Genomic DNA, 11,713 nt, shown 5'->3' on the forward strand with positions numbered 1-11,713 from the left:
CTGGGCATCTCTTAAAGGCCAGGGCTCCCAGAACTGCCTGCGGGCCCCTTGACCTCTAAGGCCCAAGGGGCAAGCTCAGACTGGTGTTTCTAGCCCAGACAGGAGTCAGATCTCCTCTGTGTGTGTAAGAGTGTGGTTGCACCTGTTCCAGAGCCTTGCACTCCTCAGCTGTCTGCCCTGGAACTCAACTACAAGGGCCGAAAAACCTCTCCAAAGCCTAAAGAGGTCAACATTGAAGGACCTGTCCTAAATGCCTGCAGAGAGGAGAGGGGTGTAGATTAAGTCTCAAAGACCAAGTCCTCAGGGGAGAGCCACCTAGAGAGGTGAAATATCAGGGACGGAAAGGCTGGAGCGCGACTGGGTTCCTCCAATTTGCTGCGACAAGTTTGGCTTTCCAAATACCAGCGCGTCCGTCTCTTTAAATCACAGAGCAATCGGGGTTCTGCTGGGCAAGACTGACCCTGCCGACCAGATGCAGGCCGCTAGCGGGAGGCAAGAAGGAAAAGAAGGAGACATTATCAAGATCTCTGGCGTCCACTGAAGGCCCTAATACCCGGCCGCGATGAACCTTCCGAAAAGGAGCGGCAGGAACCCCTTTTAGATTTTATCTAATAAACTGATAGCAAAGTAGATTGATAAGGCGGAACCCGGGGCAAGTAACAATATTGATTGCTAAAGGAAGGAAACTAAAGTTTGGGGTCTCGATGCCGCACTTCTGGCTGTGTAAGAGTGACACGTGGCCCTGGGGGCGGGGGTGCCATCTAAGGGTTTCCTCTAAAGCCTCGGGCGCTGGCTATACCAATGAAGAGGGAGAGGCGGAGAGCGCAGCAGCCCGCTAAAGTGCCGGGCTCTCCACCTACCTGGTGCGCACCGGCCTGCGGGCTCGGAGAAGTTCCCGGAGGAGCAGAGGGCATCCAGGCACCGCGGCCAGATCCAGGCACTCATAAGCTCACATCCCCTGGGGGCTGGAGCCCTACGCGGCGCAAGAACCCCAGGGGCTGAGCTCGGGGGAACCTGGGAGGAAAGGAGGGGCGAGCGGGTGGGGCTGACTTACCTGCCCGCAGCAGTCGCTGCCTCCGTGTTGTCCGAATGTCCCTGCGCACCGCAACCAGCAAAGGCAATTCGGCTTTGCTAACTTTGGCCTCGCACCTCCAGAGAAGAGGCGCGAACTCGCAAAAGGAAAGGCGCGCACGGTTCCTGGAGAGAGGTCCCCCTGAACTTGGGAAGGACAACGCAATTAATTCTGCTCGAGAAGTTAGTATTTAAAACACCCACGCAAAAATCATAACGGCTATTAAAACCTCGAATTCCCGCTTTGAAAGACTCCTTACACCATCCGGGCGGACAATTCAGACCTACATGATTTCATATTAAAGTCGCTAACTTCTTTCAGGAAAGACTTCAAAGCTACTGTATAAATTGGACAAGCATAAATGTCAATCGCTCCCAAACACCGAGAAGAACTTTTACTGAAACGAAGGATAAATGAGAGAGTGTAAAAGCCAAAAGAGAAGAAGTTGAAAACTTTAAGTCAGTACGGAGAAGTTTTAGCAACTGGTTTCCTTAAACGGGGATAACAAATAAACCAACACTTCAGCTGCCCATCGCACTTCATTTAAGTTTGAAGTAACCAAATAACCTGAACTCCCAAATAACAGTGCCCTGGGGACTCTGCCTCAAAGAGGTCGGAACTCGTGTTTCAGCAACAAAAGCAAAAAGCAAACTGAATAATGTCCTGCGTTCCTTAAGACGTCATTCTGCAAAAGGACAAGGCATTGTCCCTCGACTTTAAGTGGATAGAGAATAACATTAAATTTCATTTGAATCTGCGTGTCATTTCTGTTAGGAAGATCACAGCGGTAGCGACAGTAGCGGCAGAGCACCGCCACAAAGGAGGTGGGGAAAAAGTGGTAAAAATGCATGAACTTTTTTCCAAAGAAAAATAAAGATAAATCAAAAATAAGTTTTACAGACATGCCTTTCCTAGCTTTGGAAAGTTGATTTTTAAATGCGCTTCTGCTGTCTAAGGTGCAAAGCCAGGCTAAGGAGTGCGTGGCTGGAATCTGCATGCTGATAAGAGAAGGCTGATGTACTTACAGTGACAGAGGGCAGGCTGCGGGAGAAAAGCTGTTTGTGTTAGCCTGCGAGTTACCCAGGGCTGCAGTGAGAGCAGAAGGGAGGAGTGGGAGTGCCAGTCTGCGTACACCTTCACCGCGTCTCATTACATCTGCCAGCCTCTCTCTCCCTCTCTCTTTCATTTCCACATTCCCTTTGTTCCTGAAAAAAAAAATCTACACGTCACATCAGAGTCCCCAGATGCAGTCTACACCAAAGAAAAAAATGAATAATTCAATCAAACTGTGCATAGTCTGTAAGGCAATAAATCTATTACACTTAAAGAAACGAAGGGTAATTACCACCATAGAATTAGAATAAGGCCAAAGACCAGAGATGTCGCTGAGTCTGTGGATAAACTCATCGGTAAATAAAGTTTCATTTATTTAATCTTTTTGGCATCTCAAATGGAAAGTCAGAGAAAGATTTTTAACTTATTTTAGAAGGGTACTCACTTCTTTCTAAACACATTGAGGCGGGGGGGCGGGGTTGGGAGTGGGGGGATGGCGATGAAGAAAAGGAGAAAAAGCCTGGAGTATACTACCTTGCTCAAAAAGCTCCCAAAGGCAGCGTAGAGCGGCACAGACACGAACTAAGACAATGTGTGTCCGTGGAGCCTGTACAGGGTCCATTTCTCCCCCACGTCACCCTCCTCCAATCCCCTCTAATGAGACGCGGATCACCCTCCACTCTCACCGACACTGCAGCTCTGCACAAGGGCAGCTGGAATCTGGGAACCTTACCTGCAGCACCAATACCTAAGAGAAATCGCGCTTCCCTGACACCAACACCCCATGCCATCCCCACGCACCCTGCCAAAGTCCTGTAACCATCTACTTCTTCCATCTGCCTAAGAGAAACTGTAAACGGGATTTTCCCCCCACGATTGAATGGAAGCTCTGTACTGTACCGACTTCTGGATTTGCCCTGGGTTGAGTTTAGGGAATGTCTGGAAAGAAAAAAAAGGAGGAAAAAAGGAGGGGGGCAGCTCAAGCCTTGTCCAAGTTAGTCAGAAGGCGGTGTTAGGCAGGAAAGCGCCTACGGGAAAAACAGCTGGGATGCAGACGGGCTATGGAAATCTCAGTTCTAGGAACCGTGTCCTTTCGTCCCGGAGGTAAGATTGTGTGACTGACGCACGTTTATTCTTTCACTGTCTGTGTCTCTCTTCCCCACCCCCAACTACCCCTGCCACTCAGATCAGCCGGCATGCACCCTGGAGAAGGGCACAAACACGGCGGGGGCTTTATTTTTCAGGTCTCTCCACTCATAAATTATGGGTGTCACTAAAACGAGATTAGCAAATCTTCTACCGCTGGCGGCGGCGACCAGAGCCTCTGTCTTGCCAGTTGCGCACTCTGAGACATCTCTCGGTGCAGAGTGGTTCCGAAGCCCCAGCCCGCTGGGTCGCTCGGCCTGAGGGCTCAGGTAATGGAGAGGAGGCTCGCGGCGTCCCAAACGGGTTCGGCCAAGGGTTTCCACCCCATCACCACTTCCCGCTGCCTCCACGCGCGCGCGCGGACGCACGAGCACACACACACGCACACACACACGCGCGCGCGCGCGTATTCTGAAATTCTGGCCGAACTCCTCATCTAAACGGAAGTCCCTTTACAGTCAGTTCAGCCCGCTCGAGAGCATCGGGGAAACTAGACTGTTCCGTGGATGAACTGCGAGGATGCCAGCGGTCAGGCTTGGCCGAGCTTTGTTTACGTGCCTAAGTCGCCACCTTGAGGTCGAGGGGAAGACTGCGCCCAGCTAGGGGCTGTAGAGACGAACCCAGCTGACACCGGCCCAGCAGCCTTGGCGACCTCCCGACCTCCCGGGACCGCTTGAAAGAGAAGCAATGGGAGGACGCCCTGCGGGCGGGCGGGCCGCGCTAGGCGCCGTCTGCCCTCAGAGACTCGGGCTGACAGGAGTGAAAGCTAAAACTTCCAACTAGCGGAAACCAATAGCCGGGAATCGAGCGAAGGCGAACTCTCCCAGCAAAGTACAAAGCTTCGGGCCAAAGAGTCTGCAGCTCCAAGTCAAGGGCTGCGGCTCCGAAACTCCAAACACTAACTCCCGGGGCAGTGGCAGAGGGTGGGGGCAGCTTCGAAGAGGCATACCAACTGCTCCGGTCCTGGCCGAAGACGGAGCTCCCTTCTGCGGTGACCTCGGCTCAGAACTGACTCCGTACTCCCTGGGACTCATCTCCCGCTTCCTCTCCACCTTCGGAACGGGAGACAAAGGGACTCAGGGACGCGGCCAGACCCAAGGTCACAAACGGAGGTCTCCGAGACGAGAATTGCGTGCAAGAGAAGGACGTTCAGGCAGCCCGGCCGCCTGCTGCGAGAGCTGAACATTTTCCAGCTCTATAGTCGCCCATTTCTCAGGAAATCAGTCCTTCTGAGTGCCTAACAATGGATTAGGTAAAATAATAATGATTGTTATTAATTATATCAATGATTTTCTATTTTCCCATTCCTACCCCTATGGAAGCCTTTTTCGCTCACCGTTCTTCCTATATTCACGCCTTGCACTAAAAGAATGCCAGGCTTAAGAACCTCCTAGCTAAATCCCGAAATAACTTATCGCGGTTGTTCTTTGTTACTCCTGGTCACTGCCTCCAAGGCTTGGGGACATGTGCAAGGCCACACCGTAGGTCCTCCTCGGTGAACTGTGAACCATGGGCTCCCCAGTCATTTCCCTGCTACTTGGATGCATAGACATTATTTAAATATACTTTATAAATTGAGAAGAATTCTATTTATTTCAAGAAAAAGGGACACTAGGGAACTATTTTGTTTTATATGAGCATAAATCAGCCCTGGCTGACTTCGGCTGTGCCCATTCAGTATTTTGGTCAACAATAAATAAATAATGGAATAAATTAAAAATTAAAAATATAGTCACAGTAACCCGGTGCTAATGGACAACAAGAAATGTCTTCTCCAATAAAAGAAGCAACAGGCCCCCAAGCCAGACCCCACTCCCTGTTTCATGCCACAGACTATCAAATTAACATTGGATAGCTCTTCCATTTATGTGGAAAGCTGAATGTTATTGAGAACAGTACTGAATTTTCCCAGGGAATCCCAATTATAGAAACACCTGTGCGAAGTAATGCTATTCTAATCCACTATGAAAACCTTAAGTACATAATAGTCCTCAAATCATCTCAGTTCTTAGTTGCAGTGGGGTAGGCCAACCTCATACAAGAACATTAGACTTGTACAATGTCCCGAGAGCCTTAACTCAGAGGGCTCTTGGTTTTGCCATACATAATCCTGGCAGTTCATTTTATCTTAAATGGAAAAAATATACACATGAAGTTTAACATAACTGGCAGAAACTAAGCCAGGGTAGGAATTAAACAAATCCAGTGACTACAAAACTGGAACGCAAATCACATGTGCAGTCTGGGACCAATTCCATGATTTTTAATCAAAAATTCTACAACATAGGAGTTGTCACTATTCAGTCTATATTCTCCATTTTACCATAAATAGAATATTTAATGGCAAAATACAAGTAAATTAAACCACCATAAATAATGTGATAGAAACCAGAACATTGTAAACTCCTACCAATTTCCCAAAAAACATACATGTCAGCTATATTTTTAACAATACCAGACCTAATATTTTTGAAGTGAAATCTGAAAATATATATATTTATTAAGGTAATCATTGCTTTATTGCTTAAGGCGGCCAAAACTAACACTTCTGAAACATCCAGATGAAAAGTGAAATTTCTGTCCATCATCTAACTGTTTCTCTTACAATGGTACACAGAATTTTGGAATTTTTTTGAACTGAAAGTGATCTAAATAATTACACAAGTAAGCATGATTATCACAATAAAACACAGAAAGGAAAAATATAAGGAAGGGTTATAGGATAATAACCACAGAAATAAACTTTAGTCACTAAAATTCAAAGTACCCCTCATGATAATATCCTTCTGAGATACTGTGTTATCTTTTCACCATCAAGTAATGTTAAAGCATGCGCATTCCTTCATGCATGCCTTTCTCCATTTATAGACCCACTTGCCTCTTCCCAAATCTGAGGTTGGCCATTCACAAAGATGATTACCATATCATTCATTATACATTTTAGCCTGCCTAGAAAAATTTGGTAAATCAGTATAGATCCTTTCCAATACCTAACAAAAGACAAAGAAGGAACACAAAAGTAATGCTGTAAAACTTCCCACCAATAAATATGAAACAGTAATTTACTACTAGTCTTTAAAAATTTGATAGTTTACCTCAGCAATTTGTTTTATTTGTTAGCATTGTATTTAAAACTAAATTTGACTAAATTCTCTAATTTTAAAATTTGTTACTTAAAAATCTTCTTCGAAATCCCATACTAATTTTTAAATTTCTAAATACAGGATTTCTTTTGTGTGCGTATTTTTTTAACATTACAATCATATTGGAGACTTTTTGCTTGTTTTCCACAATTTTATTCATGCTTAAATATTTACTGAGTGCCTAGTATGTGCAAAACAAATAATTAAAAGTATGTTAACTGTGGATTTATCTTTTTACTTTTATGATTTAATAGATATTAATTAAAAATCTATTGCATATATACTGAAAATTAATTTTTATTAAATATGCCAGCAAAAGCATCCTGTTCAATATTTGATAATTCCATATGATGATATTTCATTCTATTTGGCACATACTATTGAAATCACCTGTTATTTTTATTAACCAACAAATTGTATACATTTCTAAAAATAAGTTTTCTGACTTATCAAATGATATATCTATAAAAAACCTTTACTTAAAAATAGGATGCATAGTTATAAGCCAATTCCAAACAACATCTTTTAATTTTAAATCAGTTCTAAAAGAAGACTCAAACTGTATTTCAAGTCAAAGTGTTTAATATAATTGCTATGCAAAATTATTCTATAACTTGCTAAGTTTTATGTCTTTAGCATGTATCATAATGATACATACAAGACAGAGATGTTATCTTCCCAAATTCAAACAAACAAATGTTTGCTAAAAAATAAGTCAGTGTTCCCAAGTATCTGGATGTTTGCTATTATATAAATAACTCATTGAGTTTTATTGAATTTTTACATTTTCATCAGAAGGTTTTCTTTGAGTTTGAATATATTATGTTTAAAATGGGGGAGGGGAGGAAGAAAACAATAGTGAAAATCTGCAACAATGATCATTCTCATGTTCATTCATGTCTGTTTAAGATAATAACAAATGAAAAGCTTCACTTATTCACACTTAAAGTTCTAGAATAGTAGACTTTTGGGGGAAAATACTAAACTCAACAGCTCAATACAAAAACCTCTTTTAATTGCACACAATATGTTATCAACCTACTTTCAAAGTTGATGAAGTTTAGTACTAAATTGAATATTAAGCAAATAAGTGTTAACTATGTTCACTAGAATTAGCATATTTCAGATATTTTTAAGAGCATCAGCATCATGATATGGTTGTCATAGAAACTGCAACAATATGTCATTTCAATTAATTTTATATGCAGTGATAAGGCCTAGTTCTACATCACTTCAATACAAGTTTGAAGAGCAAAAACTGAAAAGCAGATATAAATAGTGAATAGTAAGTTTCCAATTTCTACCCGTTTAGAAATAGAGTACAAGCCTTTTAAAAAGAAAAATTCACAATGCATTCCAATGGCATGAAAAAGATAGCAATTTAATAAAGATTACAAAACATTTTAAAAGAGTACATTCTGAAAAAAAGTTTTTACTAACAACCAACCACTTCTCTTAATATTCCATACTCTTGTTATTTAGGTCTATTTATAGGTAAGAAAAATTATTGGTTATTACATTACTTAATTATTAAATTATGGATGCTCTTTCTGTTCTCAAGAGATAGGTGCATTTGCTTTTACATTATAAATTCAGAACAATTAGAGCAGAATTTTAATATTTTTAAAGTAATTATTGCAAGAGATCCTTTTCATTTAGAAGGAAATCACACTGTATTATTGCAAAAGCCTTCTTAGTATATCACTGTGAGAGATATTCTGTTGACATTAATGGCTTGATTATTGGAACAGAAAAAGCCTATGAAAATAAAGCATATATTTCCTAGAGAATAATTATGGCTGAAGATTTGGAGCTCAAAATTAATTTGTTATTTAGCTACCAAGTACCTATTCTTTATATTTTCTTTTATTGCACATTTCAATATGGAATATGCCCAAGAAAACTCTGAAAATGATTTGAAAAGACACATTAAAGTCTATATTTATCATGCATCTTTTTAACATATAATATAGCCCATGTTGCCAATAATTTCAACTAATTACTACAAAGCAATATCCTCAAAATATCTATTGAAATATTATCTTAAAAGTAATGTTTAGAAAGTGAATGAATACTATGTGTGTATTTTTTTTAATGAAGTCTAAAAGAACAATCTACAGAAGAAAAGATAAACATATGCAACTTATTCTCCTTGATAGGATTAGGAGGATTCCAAAGAAGCATTTAAATTCCAGTTTTCCTGACAATTAACAATGAAAAACAGATGTTTACAAAGCTGTTTCGTATGCGGTCTTAAAAGACGATAAAAGATGGTTTGTGGATAGTAAGAAGGAAGAGCCAGATAACTGCTTGCCGGGTGTATATTTAAAAAGCATTTTCATTGGCTTAGTTATTGTTAATAGTGAAAGAAAACACTTTGTACTGCACATACTGTATGACTGTGACTATAGAAAACTGCCATCATAAAGTCCTCAAAAACTCTTAAGATGTAATTTACAAAGATAATAATAACACAGAATTATTTCACTTCTCTGAATGCTACACATTTGCATACCAGGACTGTGTACAATATACTCATAATGCACATTCATAACAACAAGGACTTCTTAACTCTATAACTACAGCATAAGATCTGTGCAGTAGACAATCCATCTTACCAAGTTTTACTTATTGGTGTGAAAGTGTTAGTCTCAGTAAGCCAGGTGTTAGCTGTCTACGAAATTGAAGACCACATTAACTACTACATCACCACTGTGAGAAAATATAATGATAAAACTGAAAACCGTGTGACTTTACCAGACAATAACACTACTAGCTAGCTCAGATTATATCTAAGATAATGTCAAATGAATATTTCAAGAGTTGGATGTGATAATCATGAGCCTGTATTACCAAAAAAAAGAAAAGAAACTAAAAATCACTGATGTTTGTCCTTGATATTATTATTTATTGAACCAGGCACCATGCTCTGTGCTTTTTTTTAATGTTTAAGTTTTAAAATATTCATTCGGGTATTTTTCTTTACTCAAAATGATGAATCTTCTTCATGAGGCATTAATCTCCTGCCCATGCCTAGTAACTGCATATTTGGTATCCACTAGAGAAACCAAGTAAATTCTAATTTTGGTTATTATCCATGATGTCTTTCATTTTTATTCAGCAGGGAATAAGTATAGTCTAATAAATGACAGAAATATGCTGTTTCTATTGCCTAGATGAGTTATTTTCTAAATTTACTTCTGATGCTTTTATATTAGTCTAAAAGGAAAAGATAATTTTTAAACAAAGAGAGAAGGACAATTAAGCAAGTGGTACAATATGTAACAGTACCTGGATTAGCATAAACTGAGCAAAAATATCTAATTAGGAAAAATTTCTGAATATACTAACACATTGACATTTCAAAACTAAAATTTCATTTAACATGAAAAAATGCAACATAAAATAATTACTTGTCCTTACAATTTTTATTCAATATTCACCACCCATAGGCATTTATTTATGTGGATATTATTATTGAAATTGAATGTATTTCACTGTTAAGTTTCAACTATCTCCCAAATTATAATAAAGAGTAAAACATATTCATGTATTTGACTTTATTCAGTTTTTTAAATGTAAGCTGATGATTTACACAAGCATTACAATTTATATTAACACCATTATTACTTAAACATAAGGAACAAAGAAATTACTTTGAACCAGCAACATTTAGTCCTTGATATTATATTAGCTAAAAGATTGTTAAAAATCACCAGTAGACTTCTATTATCCTACCATTACAGCTCAGGTTTAATATACAAGGATAAATTTGTAAAACTACTTTGGTTTTCAAAATCAGTACTAGTACAAAATCTCTTATGTCTAAATTTTATGAGTGGGATTCCAATGGTTGTTTCTATTCTCTTTTTAAAATAGCTTTTGTTAGAATTAACATATTATCCATTAATGCTTAAGAAATGATTTTGCAAAGCCGATAAGAGATTTAATGTATCACTGGTTTTTTCATATGAGTATATGTTATCTATCTGGGCATGACGATAGAAAAAATTACAAGGACTTCCTGGATGGCAGGCAGTGAAACACACTATAATCATCAACACTGGAAAACCCTACACTATGTTGCCCCCGTTGGAATCAGACTCCAGGGATCACTCCTGCCTCAAGCTTCCTGAGTAGCTGGGACTACAGGCCCATGCCACCATGCCTGGCTTGGAAAACTCTTTAAGTACAAGATGTATTCAAGGTTTTCATCAAAATCAAGTAGTTATATTTAATATCAATAAAACTATATATGTCTACATGAGTTAGGTGATCATATATAATTATTTTACCTTGTAGTCTTTTGACCCAGTATTTCAGCAATTTTGCGATTTTTCCAAAAATAGCAATAGGAAAATGAAGTACCAACCCACCTTTCCTGGAATAGGGCCATATCAATTGGACCTAGAATAGGTACAGGGCCTGCTCTTTTTTAATTCATTAACCTTTTTGCCATAATTTTATTTGAGCCACTACAGCTACCAACTATCACAATTTCGTGGACTTGTTCTTATTTTATTTCCTACTGTTTCACAAATTTCTCCTGTGCAGTTATTAAAAATACTATTTCCCTTTTATCATTTGACAAATCTAAGCACCCAAAATGTGAACTTTCTCATTCTGCTTTCATTTGTGTGCTTATATTTGGAAGAGCATGGAGATTTTTTTTCCACCAAGATAAACAGTATTGGTAAACTTACATAAGAGGTGTCCTGTAATTAGGAAACTTGTTTTTGGTCTGTTTGTTACAATATTTCACAAGCAAAGTTATACATACAACAGTTAACACTTAACAGTTACACAAGGAGGGCTCATGTACTCCTTGTGGTGTCTGTATTTATTTTCTGATGTCCTTAAGGTAAACTACAAATCCTAAAATGAAAGAACTAAGAACAATTTATCTGAGCTACTTCCAAATGTATAGGTGTGGGTGCTAAGATATAAAAGAGTAAGAAAAAGAACCATGGTATCTGCATTCCATGAGTGTACAGTTTACAACCATTGCAACTCATTCCAACAATTGCATGGAATACATTGACTGGCATGGTCATTCAGATGTCACAAGAAAAATATACAACCTACAAATAGTGGGGGTGAGTAATATCTCATTTTTCCTGAGAATATAGTGTTGTACATAAAGATGAGATAGAGGATTAGATCGTCTTAATAGTATAGTTTTGTATACATTGACTATGTATATGTAGATACTATGCTAAACAAGAGACTAGCATAGAGTTTAATAAATCAACTATTAAAATTATTTATACAAATCATTCAACTACAGAATTTTTTTCAG

The sequence above is a fragment of the Nomascus leucogenys genome, chromosome 15 (genome assembly GCF_006542625.1).
Source record: "Nomascus leucogenys isolate Asia chromosome 15, Asia_NLE_v1, whole genome shotgun sequence".
In the NCBI taxonomy this organism is placed as follows: domain Eukaryota; kingdom Metazoa; phylum Chordata; class Mammalia; order Primates; family Hylobatidae; genus Nomascus; species Nomascus leucogenys.